This window comes from Homalodisca vitripennis, chromosome X, assembly GCF_021130785.1.
Source record: "Homalodisca vitripennis isolate AUS2020 chromosome X, UT_GWSS_2.1, whole genome shotgun sequence".
Lineage (NCBI taxonomy): Eukaryota > Metazoa > Arthropoda > Insecta > Hemiptera > Cicadellidae > Homalodisca > Homalodisca vitripennis.
In genome coordinates this window covers 30,527,026-30,542,267 of record NC_060215.1, presented here as the reverse complement: position 1 = coordinate 30,542,267, position 15,242 = coordinate 30,527,026, and the positions used below count along the sequence as shown (strand labels likewise).

The following is a 15,242-nucleotide window of genomic DNA, read 5'->3' as shown; positions in this document are numbered from 1 at the left end:
AAGCCACGTCCGGAATATATAATGTTCTCTGCAATAACAGTACGAGAAGTAACGTTACTTCCGAACAGTAAAAGTGCACAGTACTTGGAAACCAAGCGCACAACTTGTCGTCAATTGAAGCTTACGACCACTCTTTAAAGAATGGTGTAGCTAAATTCCAGTAGGTTATTGCAATAACTTCCTGAAGGGATAACATCCGGAACGTGTTCCAGTAAAGCCACGTCCGGAATATATAATGTTCTCTGCAATAACAGTACGAGAAGTAACGTTACTTCCGAACAGTAAAAGTGCATAGTCCTTTCAAACCAAACTTACAACTTGTCGTCAATTGAAGCTTACGACCACTCTTTAAAGAATGGTGTAGCTAAATTCCAGTAGGTTATTGCAATAACTTCCTGAAGGGATAACATCCGGAACGTGTTCCAGTAAAGCCACGTCCGGAATATATAATGTTCTCTGCAATAACAGTACGAGAAGTAACGTTACTTCCGAACAGTAAAAGTGCATAGTCCTTTCAAACCAAACTGACAACTAGTCGTCAATTGAAGCTTACGACCACTCTTTAAAGAATGGTGTAGCTAAATTCCAGTAGGTTATTGCAATAACTCCTTGAAGGGATAACATCCGGAACGTGTGCCAGTAAAGCCACGTCCGGAATATATAATGTTCTCTGCAGTAACAGTACGAGAAGTAACGTTACTTCCGAACAGTAAAAGTGCACAGTACTTGGAAACCAAGCGCAAAACTTGTCGTCAATTGAAGCTTACGACCACTCTTTAAAGAAGGGTGTAGCTAAATTCCAATAGGTTATTGCAATAACTTCCTGAAGGGATAAAAGTAGAGCAGAGGTAATACCAGGGCGTATCCCATGCACCCTTTAAAAAGCCCATAATTTTTTAGGGTAATGGCATAACTAGCGCTTGCGTGTGACATCATAGCAATAGAGGTGCTAACATAACCTCGTCGGAGTTCCAAGGTGTAATAGAGCGGTTGCGGCTATTTTGATGCGGATACTTTTTTCTCAGCATTTAAGCTTTTGTTTATTGATATTTACTGCGTTAAACAATAGTTTTATTTTTTTTTGCCAAGATAAAACAATAGAATAACACGCCACGTCTAGTAAGGGTTCTTAGAGTTATTGATAATGACTCCTAAGTTACAAACATTTTAACGACTGTTTCATTTGTTAAAAATAACAGAATATTCCCTTCAATGGGCCAAGTAGCTCCTTATCCATTAAAGACAATACGAAGGAACGCATGTATTTTCGTAAAATATTATTTATTATTTACTCAATTGTAATAAATATTCACACTGCCTGAAGATGTATGTCTTATGTAGTTTTACCTGCTTTGTAGTAATAGCATAAAGAAACTTATTCAGTACATATGTACCAGCTTGTACTACTTCAGTAACGACCATATAAGAGGTTATTTATAACATTTTTACAAAGGATGCTGGGGCATTTAGTCGACCGGCTATTCAACTATGTACAGGTTTTCTCACTTAGCGTGTAAGTGTTCCGATCAAATAACAATACAGGTATAAACAATAGGCCATTGTTCTGTTTTCCTGGAAAACGTTAAAAGATTTATGCAAACATCGTTCGTTGATTGAGGAGCCGTGTTGACCCGCGGGTAATTTAATTTATATCGGATGCAATATACCTCGGGAAACCGTCTGCCTCTGCGTTTATTTAAAGTTCTCTCTTTATCTGGGGTTATTGCTTATAACTTTTTCGTAATATTCGCACTCACAGGCGCGAACTAAGCAAAACACAAATACGGTTAGTTGTAAAAAGTTGTGATTTATATCTTACAAGGCAAAAATAGCTTATCTTGGGGCACACACTAAGAGACCCTTACTCAAGACCTGACTGTATCTACCCTCTCATGTGATACACCCACACACCAAGAGAGTTAACAGCTCATGTAACGCAATGTTGTTATGTTGCTTCACTTTTATACCAAGCCTGTTCGTGGTTAAACGGTGTATTCTTATCAAATGGATCTTATTTCTGGGCAGAGTCCATCTCCTTAGGGCCACTCAGTGTCTTGCACGTTTACTTGGTAAATATTATGCTGCAAAAATCGTAATTGGTAATTTCTCGTGTAACTAGCGAAGGCTGCCAGAACTTTATTTTTATTGTTTCCCCAATTTAAAAATAAGGCACCGTTGGTTTTAGCATGAAAGTTAAAAGGTTTTGTTGTTATTGTAAAGTTGAAATACAAGATGTGCTTTTTAAATTTTGTATTTCAGTTTGAACTAACCGCCATATTAGAATTTGTCGAGAAAATTTTAATTTTTTTTCAGTGATAAGACACAGTTATCGGAATTTCGATAGCATATATTTCAACTTAGAGTGGTGTGAACAGCGACTAAAATGCGAAAAAACAAGCATGGGCAGAAACCATGCATTTAAGTTGTAGGAACGTTTCAGTTTATTTTAATGCATTTGAGTATTTCCCGAAATTTGGAAGCATCATAAGTATTATAAAGGTTTATATTTATATTCCATTAACAAATTTTAAATAATTTTCCAGTGTTATCCAAAAAACTTACTTATGGGATATTGTAATTACTTACCAGAACTTAACAGAAACATAATTGTTATCAACCAGTATCGAGGGTGCACCGATGGGTAGGGGGGGGGGCGAACGGGCCTGTCCCTCGCAAGAGCATTTTATTCCAAAATAATCGATCGCATAATAGTCTATACTCGACTAAAAATAACATTTATGTTGGAGCTTTATTTGAATTCAATCATAATGAAATATATAGATTCAAACTTTACAACTATTATAATATACGAAATCCACGACACTGCACATATAACAATTCAATTTAGTTTAAAACGCTAAATATTTGAATTTAACCGTAATGGAACAACTACGAAAGTGATATAGTTCTAACTATTTCTTGTGGCCCCGAACTATACTCGGTACTTTGAGTAACCGAATACAAAATGTACTCGTATTGATTTAGAATATCATTCAATGAATACATATCGTTACTGCTAAACGAGTCCGAGTACTTTGTACCAGGAACGGCGGCAAACGTGTATAGTATCTGTATCGTAAAAGTACCTGTAACAGTAACCTGTACCGGATAGGCGTACTTTCGGTTTGCGCGGTAACTCGTACTCTCGGGACAGACGAGTACCGATGTAACCAGTTGTCACAGTGGTAAGTGAGTTGCCGAGCTCTAAGCAGCTCTGAACTGTGTTAGTTTGTTGCCATCCGTTGTCACTACGAGGCAACGCCGCACTGGGCAGTGTGGCGATTTGCGCGTTAAAAACGAGACGTTGCCAACCACGGTAAGTAAAAAAGTATCTGGTTTAATTGACTCTGTGTTAAAAATTAATCGTTTTAAATTGTGGTTTAAAAAAATACACGATCAAGATAATGACTAAGAGCTCCATGACGTGACCAATGCCGATTTTTGTGGAACATCCGGTCCCGGTCAAGGATTTTTATCCTTAAGATACTATGTTTTCATACTATTCTAAAATTACATATTCAATTACAGTAGACTTGTACATATAATTGACCTTACATGGAATACCCATATAAAGACATTAAGGAATCAGCTGAATTCGGCAACATTTGCCTGAGAGTCCTTTCTAGAATTGCCTCCGAAAAGATTCTTACACTGGGTTACTTAGGCTTATTTGTCAAGGTTGAGGTACGGTTTAATGTTTTGGAGATTTTATGGAGACATTTATAGAGTATTTACTCTTCTTCAAGACAGTCTTGAGGGTCGTCTGAGGAATGAGAACAGAAGAAAGCTGTAGGGAGCGTTTCTGTCTAGTGGGATCCTAACCTTAGCCTTCTCATTTTTCATTCGACAATGTTTGTTTTTCAAAATATAATTACTTTGTATACTGATGTTTTAACTTGAACAGGAAACCTTTGTGTTCTGGTGTGTAATAAATTATTCTCATTCTTATTCTTATTCATATTATGTCAAACATTTCCTGGGGGAGGGCCCCCGAACACCCCCCCCCCCACCAACAGATTTGAAGGGGTTTCCATTACACCATTACACCATCTGTCTAGCGTTCCGGGCACTCCCCAGAGAAGATTTCTGGGTGCGCCACTGACCAGTCTATTTCCAATCTTTCACATTCATACATTAAGTTCATTTTATTTATCATCCATTCATATTCTACGTAGAATATGTACGTATATATTATTTCTCTGAAAAAAAGTTACAGGCTAAATCCCAATGGTAACCATTCACTGTTGTAATTACCAGTTACTATAGTAATTGGTGAAAATTACTATAAGATTTTAATTCAGCATAAATGGTAATGGTGATGACAATATAAAAATCGTTACAACAATAATATTATCAGTGCAGACGTTCTACAAAAAAGAAACGTTTCTATTACCTTGACAATGTCAAAAAAAGCTCGTATACGAGAAGGTCCTTGACATATAGTCCAGTCCGTAAAATGCCCATAAACTAAACTGGTCAACTTCCAGAAAAAAGCGTTTACTCTACAACACTTTCAATTCTAATTTATCGCCTAATATACTTAAAACATTTAAACAGTTTTATGAGCAATCAGACCTTTTTTAAAATAATTTTAATGTCCTCAACCAGTTTCTCCATAATTAACCTAATCTTAAAACATAGTTACAATAAAAGAATGTTACCTTTAAGAATTATCATCGATAGTTAAAAAAATGAAATAACCGTGTACGGTAACGAAATAATGCAACTATTTACGCGAACTGTCGCTCCAGATTTGTATAAAACTCTAAAAATACTGCGAACGACGCGGCTAAAAGCAAATACCTGGAAACCGTCTGGTGACAAACTTCCTCATTCAGCCAAGCGACTTTATTTATTTATATTTATTTCCAAACGGTTCAATACCGTGAGTGGTGTGGACGGGGACTCGATGTGGACGTCAGTATTCTCTACATTAATGACGCCTCCTCAGTTCATCATTATTGAGATCATTCATTATTGTAATTATTCTTGCTTGGACAAAAACTAATTGGTACCTTAACCCAGCTTCGACACAAGTGATGTTCATTGTTTCAGGCAGAGTGCGAAAGGTGTAATCGGCATCTGCTTTGAAAGTGTAAAAAAGTATCGTGAACAAAAAATGAATCACATTCCCAATATTTCTTCTTTAGGCCGAACATAAAATAAAAGAAGCCAAGGCAAAGAAAATTACATACTGCAAAAGACAACGCTAGCGGACGTATACAGTCATCAACGCTTTCTCCACTTTCCACTGTGTGACCTGTATTGCACGGAAGCGAATAGAATTTACAATTCTAATGTTGTGCCTAGTCGTATTTGGTCTTGAGAAAGGAGTAGAGGCCTGTGAGAGCAGCACAATGGCCTCAGGACACTCTAGAACCGACCCCAATCACCGAAAATATATGGCCGACCGTGATATCGTATACTAGTGTCTAAGGCACCGCACCTTGATGTTAATGATATCAAAGGCTGAACTGTCAAGGACTGCACCTCAATGGCCGTGTCGTTAAATACTGGTCTCTAAGGAATCACTTATTGGCATTAAAGGCTACACTGTTCAGCACTGCAACTCAATAGCCGTGTCGTTAAATACTGGTCTCTAAGGAATCACTTACGTGCATCAAAGACCAACCTGTTCAGCACTGCAACTCAATGGTTATGTCGTTAAATACTGGTCTCTGAGGAATCTCTTACTGGTATCAAAGTCCAAACTGTTCAGCACTGCAACTCAATAGCCGTGTCGTCAAATACTGGTGTCGGAGGAATATCTTACTGGTATCACAGACCAAATTGTTCAGCACTACAACTCAATAGCCGTGTCGTCAAATACTGGTGTCGGAGGAATCTCTTACTGGTGTCAAAGTCCAAACTGTTCAGCACTGCAACTCAATAGCCGTGTCGTCAAATACTGGTGTCGGAGGAATCACTTACGTGCATCAAAGACCAACCTGTTCAGCACTGCAACTCAATGGTTATGTCGTTAAATACTGGTCTCTGAGGAATCTCTTACTGGTATCAAAGTCCAAACTGTTCAGCACTGGCAAACTCAATAGCCGTGTCGTCAAATACTGGTGTCGGAGGAATATCTTACTGGTATCACAGACCAAATTGTTCAGCACTACAACTCAATAGCCGTGTCGTTAAATACTGGTGTCGGAGGAATCTCTTACTGGTGTTCAAAGTCCAACCTGTTCAGCACTGCAACTCAATAGCCGTGTCGTTAAATATACTGGTGTCGGAGGAATCTCTTACTGGTGTCAAAGTCCAAATTGTTCAGCACTACAACTCTCAATAGCCGTGTCGTCAAATACTGGTGTCGGAGGAATCTCTTACTGGTGTCAAAGTCCAAACTGTTCAGCACTGCTACTCAATAGCCGTGTCGTTAAATACTGGTGTCGGAGGAATCTCTTATGGTGTCAAAGTCCAAACTGTTTCAGCACTGCAACTCAATAGCCGTGTCGTCAAATACTGGTGTCGGAGGAATATCTTACTGGTATCACAGACCAAATTGTTCAGCACTACAAACTCAATAGCCGTGTCGTCAAATACTGGTGTCGGAGGAATCTCTTACTGGTGTCAAAAGTCCAAACTGTTCAGCACTGCAACTCAATAGCCGTGTCGTTAAATACTGGTGTCGGAGGAATCTCTTACTGGTGTCAAAGTCCAAACTGTTCAGCCACTGCTACTCAATAGCCGTGTCGTTAAATACTGGTGTCGGAGGAATCTCTTACTGGTGTCAAAGTCCAAACTGTTCAGCACTGCAACTCAATAGCCGTGTCGTCAAATACTGGTGTCGGAGGAATATCTTATGGTATCACAGACCAAATTGTTCAGCACTACAACTCAATAGCCGTGTCGTCAAATACTGGTGTCGGAGGAATCTCTTACTGGTGTCAAAGTCCAAAACTGTTCAGCACTGCTACTCAATAGCCGTGTCGTTAAATACTGGTTGTCGGAGGAATCTCTTACTGGTGTCAAAGTCCAAAACTGTTCAGCACTGCAACTCAATAGCCGTGTCGTCAAATACTGGTGTCGGAGGAATATCTTACTGGTATCACAGACCAAATTGTTCAGCACTACAACTCAATAGCCGTGTCGTCAAATACTGGTGTCGGAGGAATCTCTTACTGGTGTCAAAGTCCAAACTGTTCAGCACTGCAACTCAATAGCCGTGTCGTTAAATACTGGTGTCGGAGGGAAATCTCTTACTGGTATCAAAGTCCAAACTGTTCAGCACTGCAACTCAATAGCCGTGTGTCGTCAAATACTGGTGTCGGAGGAATATCTTACTGGTATCACAGACCAAATTGTTCAGCACTACAACTCAATAGCCGTGTCGTCAAATACTGGTGTCGGAGGAATCTCTTACTGGTGTCAAAGTCCAAACTGTTCAGCACTGCAACTCAATAGCCGTGTCGTCAAATACTGGTGTCGGAGGAATCACTTTACGTGCATCAAAGACCAAACCTGTTCAGCACTGCAACTCAATAGCCGTGTCCGTTAAATACTGGTGTCGGAGGAATCTCTTACTGGTGTCAAAGTCCAAACTGTTCAGCACTGCAACTCAATAGCCGTGTCGTTAAATATGGTGTCGGAGGAATCTCTTACTGGTGTCAAAGTCCAAACTGTTCAGCACTGCAACTCAATAGCCGTGTCGTTAAATACTGGTGTCGGAGGAATCTCTTACTGGTGTCAAAGTCCAAATTGTTCAGCACTACAACTCAATAGCCGTGTCGTTAAAATACTGGTGTCGGAGGAATCTCTTACTGGTGTCAAAGTCCAAACTGTTTCAGCACTGCAACTCAATAGCCGTGTCGTTAAATTACTGGTGTCGGAGGAATCTCTTACTGGTGTCAAAGTCCAAATTGTTCAGCACTACAACTCAATAGCCGTGTCGTCAAATACTGGTGTCGGAGGAATCTCTTACTGGTGTCAAAGTCCAAACTGTTCAGCACTGCTACTCAATAGCCGTGTCGTTAAATACTGGTGTCGGAGGAATATCTTACTGGTGTCAAAGTCCAAACTGTTCAGCACTGCAAACTCAATAGCCGTGTCGTCAAATACTGGTGTCGGAGGAATATCTTACTGGTATCACAGACCAAATTGTTCAGCACTACAACTCAATAGCCGTGTCGTCAAATACTGGTGTCGGAGGAATCTCTTACTGGTGTCAAAGTCCAAAACTGTTCAGCACTGCAAACTCAATAGCCGTGTCGTTAAATACTGGTGTCGGAGGAATCTCTTACTGGTATCAAAGTCCAAACTGTTCAGCACTGCAACTCAATAGCCGTGTCGTCAAATACTGGTGTCGGAGGAATATCTTACTGGTATCACAGACCAAATTGTTCAGCACTACAACTCAATAGCCGTGTCGTCAAAATACTGGTGTCGGAGGAATCTCTTACTGGTGTCAAAGTCCAAACTGTTCAGCACTGCACTCAATAGCCGTGTCGTTAAATACTGGTGTCGGAGGAATCTCTTACTGGTATCAAAGTCCAAACTGTTCAGCACTGCAACTCAATAGCGTGTCGTTAAATACTGGTGTCGGAGGAATATCTTACTGGTATCAAAGTCCAAACTGTTCAGCACTGCAACTCAATAGCCGTGTCGTCAAATACTGGTGTCGGAGGAATCTCTTACTGGTATCAAAGTCCAAACTGTTCAGCACTGCAACTCAATAGCCGTGTCGTTAAATACTGGTCTCTGAGGAATCTCTTACTGGTATCACAGACCAAATTGTTCAGCACTGCAACTCAATAATACTGATGTCTATTTTTTTAAAGTAAAAAACAAACTTCTAAAATTTATAAATTACGATTACTACAATATCCTCAATTCTATATATGTACAAACATAAAAATAAGCAAAGTGTTTTTATAGTATAATATAGATCTAGTCCCTTAAGTATTTCAAATTAATGGCATTACATATTCGTCCCTTGCTAATTATTTTTGGATCAAATGAAGGTAATTAAATAATTTTATAATTGGGTGAATAAATATATGATTTAATCAATGTGGATCTATCTAAAACGTGGATCAGAAAATTAACGACTGCAGCAAGTACTAATAAATAAGTTATTGCATCATTCGAGTATGAGATTGCAAAACAAACAACGTTACGTGGCTTAAGTTTCTTAACGTAGTTTCTTTAATGTCTCTATCAATGAACGAATTTTAACTAGCCAGTGGTAGCAAATGAATCTTAATTCATTGGGTAAACATAGAAGCAACACTATAATTTAATCAATTATCAATACATCTATGATTAACAAATTAACAAGCGTGGTTGGATTGTGTCGTTATTTTTTTCCATTCTTCCGGCCACACTACGCTCGACAGCCGTCGCAGATGATCAGATAATACTGATAAACTGTTTACGTTGGCTAAGATGAGTAGAAAACAGTTTTAATAGATTATCTACTTGACAGGAAACAAGCTCGGGATCAAATCGAATGCTCTTACTGCTCCATCTCGGTAAAATGGTTTCAGAATGCAGTCGTTCATTTTAGGTTAGCTGGAACATTTTATCAATAGCATCATTGAAAGATCGACGTAATTTTTAACTTGAAATTTTCTTTCCGTTAAATTTCAGTATTAGTGTCTTTGGAATATGCTCAAATTGGTGTCAGTAAACGTTGTTAGCAATTATTGTAGAATTGATAGTAATAAATCCAGCCCAAGTTTTTGGAATTTCAATCGTATTATTTCAGTTATAAATGCCCTCATAAGGCATAACTAACTACGTTTATGATCCATGTGAGATTTGAAAGCATTATCTTATAAAATGCAGCTTTGTTGTTAATAAGGATCAACGACGAAAAATACTAATATTATTTGAGCTCGAAGATTTCATCATATTTTGTCAGTAATTTTATTTCAGGTTCAGTTAAAAAGAAACGATCCATATGTTTCTTACTCACTACTTAATTTATGTTTCATTATATTATTGCAGTTTCTGATATATTATATCCTTTAGAAACGGGTTGAAGTAGTTGAATCTCCGGAATATGGTTTATTTGAGATCCAACCAAGATATAGGTGTAGGACGGATTTCGTAATATGTTCGTTTATAAAACAAGCCCATTTTTAGGTTTTAAGTTATTTTTGTATTTGTATTATTATTTGTATTTTTTCATGTTACTACAGTTTGTTTTATTTAAGTAGTTTACGTGACAACAACATGATCCTGTAAAAGCCTTTAGCGTAATAGAGTAACATTTCCGCGTAATTCCATCCTATTAGTATGGGCACGTAGTTTCAAATGGATTAACGACTGAGATGTACAGAATTCGATTGAAACGTCTGTTTGAGAGTCTGATAGAATGGATTCTTTTAAATGCATTTCAGTAAGGGATGCGAATGGTGAACTCAATTTCCTTTCCAGAGAAGGCATTATTAGATTCTTGGAAAGTTGATAAAGTTTTGTATGATCTATTTAATAGTATTTTGTACGTGATAGGACTCGTTTGAATGTTAATACAATTTAAATTATACTTACTACAGAATTATACGTACACGTACACTACACACACTACGTACTATACACATTATATCAGTGTATATGTATAACAAATTTTGTAGGGTTTGCAATGAGTATGAGGATATTTTTTATCCTTTACTCCTTTGACCCGATTAGCTTAGTCGGTTGTATTTTACTGGGATCTACTTTATAATATATAGCTATATCTATATAGAAATTCGACGTTAGTGATGCCTAATATACAATTATTGTATCTTCATTAAAAAAAACGATACCGATAAACGGCCAGAATGAAGGCATCGTGCACCCTTCGTGTTCGAAGTTCAAGCACGACTAAGGAGGAAATTATTTTAAAATCTAAATTATATTATATCTTAAATTATATACAGGGTGTCCAAAAAGTCCCGGGTCGGTTAAATATTTTTCAAAATATTTAAAATAGAGCTACAAAACCTTACACAAAGTTACTGGATATAACAATCTATTTTATTACATATTCAGTGATCCGCTACTTCCTCAGGGGGGCAGCCCACTAGGAGTCAGAAAAAAATCTTAAATGTAAGCATAGGTTGATATGCATATCAAATGAAAGGTCTTTATTAGTAGAGTGCAGAGCCGTAAACCTGACCTCAAACGGATAACCGAGTCAAAGATGACAGCCGTTCAAAGATGGCTAGAGTTTGGGTCCAAAAAGTCCCAGATCGGTTAAATATTTTTTAAATATTTAAAATAGAGCTAAAAAACCTTACACAAAGTTACTGGACATAAAAATCTATTTTATTACATATTCAGTGATCCGCTACTTCCTCAGGGGGGCAGCCCACTACAGGATGTACACTTACAGCCGTTCAAAGATGTGTATTTTTTACATTAACCTAAGTTGCAAACCCTAGCCATCTTTGAACGGCTGTCATTTTTGACTCGGTTATCCGTTTGAGGTCAGGTTTACGGCTCTGTACTCTACTAATAAAGACCTTTTATTTGATATGCATATCAACCTATGCTTACATTTAAGATTTTTTTCTGACTCCTAGTGGGCTGCCCCCCTGAGGAAGTAGCGGATCACTGAATATGTAATAAAATAGATTTTTATGTCCAGTAACTTTGTGTAAGGTTTTGTAGCTCTATTTTAAATATTTTGAAAAATATTTAACAGACCCGGGACTTTTTGGACACCCTGTATTTAAAAAAAGCATATAATTTCCTTAAATAAGTCCTCTGAAGCTATAACTCGTGTACATATAATAAAAGTGTGACATTTTTAATCTTAAGCAGTTTTTATTATTACCTGATTACAAAATTGCCTACACTTGAAATGCCTGTTATTACTCGCAGAGGAATAAAAACTTTACTTCTTCTGTCCTCAGAAAAGTTCCCTCAAAGGGTTATGATTTTGTTTTAATATTTTCCCAACCAAAAATCGATTGCAAACTTTTAAGTACTTGTGGAAATAGTCATCCTTTGAGACCACAACATTGCAGCGAACCAAAATTCAAATTTCATTCCAAAGTCTCGGCAAAAAAGTCAATATGGCGTGTCATAGAGTAATTATTTTAAATTATACAAGCTATCTGAAACTAGACGTACTACTAGTACAAGGGAAAAAAGCAGCTTCGTGGCTTGGGGAATTTCCGCATAAAGATGCCTAAAGTATTGGAAAGGAAATACTCGCAACTCTTTGTCTATATCTAAGGAGTGACACAGTTAGAATATTTAGAAATATAACTGAGTTCTTATTCCATAAATATGTGTGTGTGTTTTGAAAACAATATTTAAAATCATCATATTTAGAAAATGCTGTACTTAAACTGAGTGCAGTACGGTTCTTGTATTTTATACTTATTAACAATTTCTTTATATACGTTTGCTAAATGGTCAGTTCGTATATTACCACAGTTATAATGCTGGAAGCAGATAGAAGGCGTGAAAATGTGTGTTCTTAAATCTTAATGACACAACAAATAAACACTAAAGAAAATCGATTTTTTTCCGAATGAAATGGATTTATAAAATCTTACTCTTTGCCTTGCTTCCATCGAAGAACACGTTCTGAGGGTTTCTCCTAAATTGAATCAGCCTTTATAATCAGGCGTTCCATGAAATTCAATAACGCGGCTGAAGATGGAAATACTCACTTCAACTCAAATCAACCCTAAAACATTGATTTGAACTGCTTAAATGGGCTGTACTCGACAGTTTTTGCTTCAACCCGATCGACCTATTCAAGTTGGTTCGGAATTGTTACTTTACTGTTCCGGTTGTTGGGATTACAGAATTGTTCGACTGAAGGACGGAATTGACTCTTGGGTAGTAAGTAACTAATGCGAGAAAGTGTATTATGATTAACTCTGTATTAGTTTTACGTTTTAATTATTTAAGCAGTGTAACAGATTCCATTTCTCAAGTCAGCTCTCTGATATAATGATAATAATGGCATATAATCTAAACTTAATCGAAATGAATAATTAAATGCACACTTCTTTATTGCACTCTCAGAAATAGAGATTTTACAATTGATTTTTGCTGTAATATCTGTTTACTTTCAGGAAGATGTGTGAGATTAACAGTAAAGTGGTCTTGTTTTGGTTACTTGGTGGTCAACAGGTTTTGTGTGTCATGCAAAGTCTCTTATACGTCGCACACTAATAGTTATTAATGAGATTTTATATTCTATTTTACAAGAATGGAGGTCGGGTAAAGTTCTTATCTTATCTTATCTACCAATGCCTTCAGCCATCAGTGCAGATGCGGCAGCACCTGAGATGGTGTCCTGCACTGATGGCGACGAAAGATAAACATCCCTCGAGATAGAGCCTATCACGTAACAGAACAAATTCTGGAATGTTGAATCACAAATGCCTGAGAGAATGATCAAATATTAGAATATATTGAAATCTATAGGGAAAGTTTACGTTGTTGGGTGTGGGCTAACAATAAAGACTCGACCTGACAATAGAGACTACGAGAGTTTACCAGTGGAACTAACAGGTCAGGTGCACCTGTGTCCCGCCTCCATTATCGCGCCCGACCAATTCTTAAGAATCGTGTTGATCAACAAACAAGTCCGTCGTGTCGTGAGGACTCAGGAAAATGGCGGGGACCACTAAAGATTCAGTGCCACGTCCCCATCGCGTCTGGCCGTGCTGCGCACTTTTATAACTCACAAATTGAATTTCCTCGTCGTCTCGCATTCTCACTCTCATACTTGCAACCTCTCCAACCTGTGCTACAGTTCATATCCTTAATTTTTAACACAAGAAGTTCATTATTACCACTGTCAACTTCATCGTTGAAAACAAATAAAAATTATTTAATCCCATAATACATAATACCACACAATGTGTTTACCAGATTTCCGCCTTTTTAAACGATATCCGTAATGTTGCGATATCAAAAATATTTATTTCTGACCCCACTTAAACCTACATAGGATCAGAAATAAATATTTTCTGCTAACTTTCAAACTTGGTGGTTGAAAAGGAAGTGTGTTTTGTAAAATAGTGCTCAAATCCACTGTCATTTTTATTTGTTATTTCAATTAAATGAATTTGAATTGTTCGCTATTTGCATTCCCTGTAAAACTTTCAAATGTAAAAATGCAAAAAGACACATCATAATTAATACACGATTACTTGTCAAAGTATATATGGATTCAGTGTACTTAAAACTATTGTGAATACAAAAGTACGCTAAACTTTATTTAACATTTTTTACTGAAAGTAACCCCTTAAATATTATATTTCATAAGAGGGTAATGTCAGTCACCTATGTAATAATTGCGAGAAAAGTAAGAGAGTTGCAAATTTTAAGGAACCCTTTTAAATGATTAAAATGTTGAAAGCTTACTGTGAAAGGCTAAAAGGTAAGTTGTGAGTTGACTTAGGAGTGTTACTACTGCCACGGTGTTACTACTGCCACTCTTTTACTACGGACACTGTGTTACTAATACAGTGTGGTACTATTGCTACCCTGTTACTAATATCTCGCTGTTATTACTACCAGCGTACCTAGAACGAGAATTTTATTATTTTTTTTTAAGGATAATGTATTCTTTTTTTAAAGAATTGTTATAAAAAAGTTAGATATTAGAAGACAATATACCTAAACATTTCTCCTGTTTAGAAATTGTCTTACATATAGTATTCAATGTGGCGATTTGTATCTTAATAATACTTATTGGAATGTGGACGAGTTAAAAAATAAAAAATGCTATTTTAATCGGCGAAAACAGACTGATTATATTATACTTCCTGTCAGTTACATATATGCATGATGACTGTAAACTAATGGTATCGGTTTATATTGTGATTCCACAACAAAATTGGGTTTTACGAGTTTAAAATTGTATTATTTAATTATTTGTCAAAAAGTGTTATTTACTTTATTGATGATTCCAATACACTCCCTTTATTGCTCGATTTGTATCAAAGCAACATACGCCCAGGCGTTTACTAAAATGACTTGTGAAATAATTATTTTACTCTGTTTCATATCCTCGCACAGGTCAGAGTCCCATGAGGACGAGCAGAATAAGGCTTAACCCGTAGCAGCCTGGACAGTGTAGTAGTATGTACAGTATGTACACCTGGATGTGATACTCTCTTTTTAAAATCTGTGCTATTTAGGGTTAAAAGGGGAGCGGTCTCTCCATTTTTTAGAGAGAAAGAATCATCTGTCTAAAGTCCTTGATACGAAGGCAGAAATACATTTTCAAAATAAAATACATCAATATGAATGGATAAATATCAGTTCAAAAGACT

The 15,242-nt window shown here is 37.0% G+C and overlaps 1 protein-coding gene across 1 annotated transcript in view; it reads left to right on the top strand.

Annotated features, from left to right (window-relative positions):
* The window catches only part of LOC124368875 (calcium/calmodulin-dependent protein kinase type 1-like), a 385,883-nt gene that overhangs the window by 123,307 nt on the left and 247,334 nt on the right, over nucleotides 1-15,242 (top strand).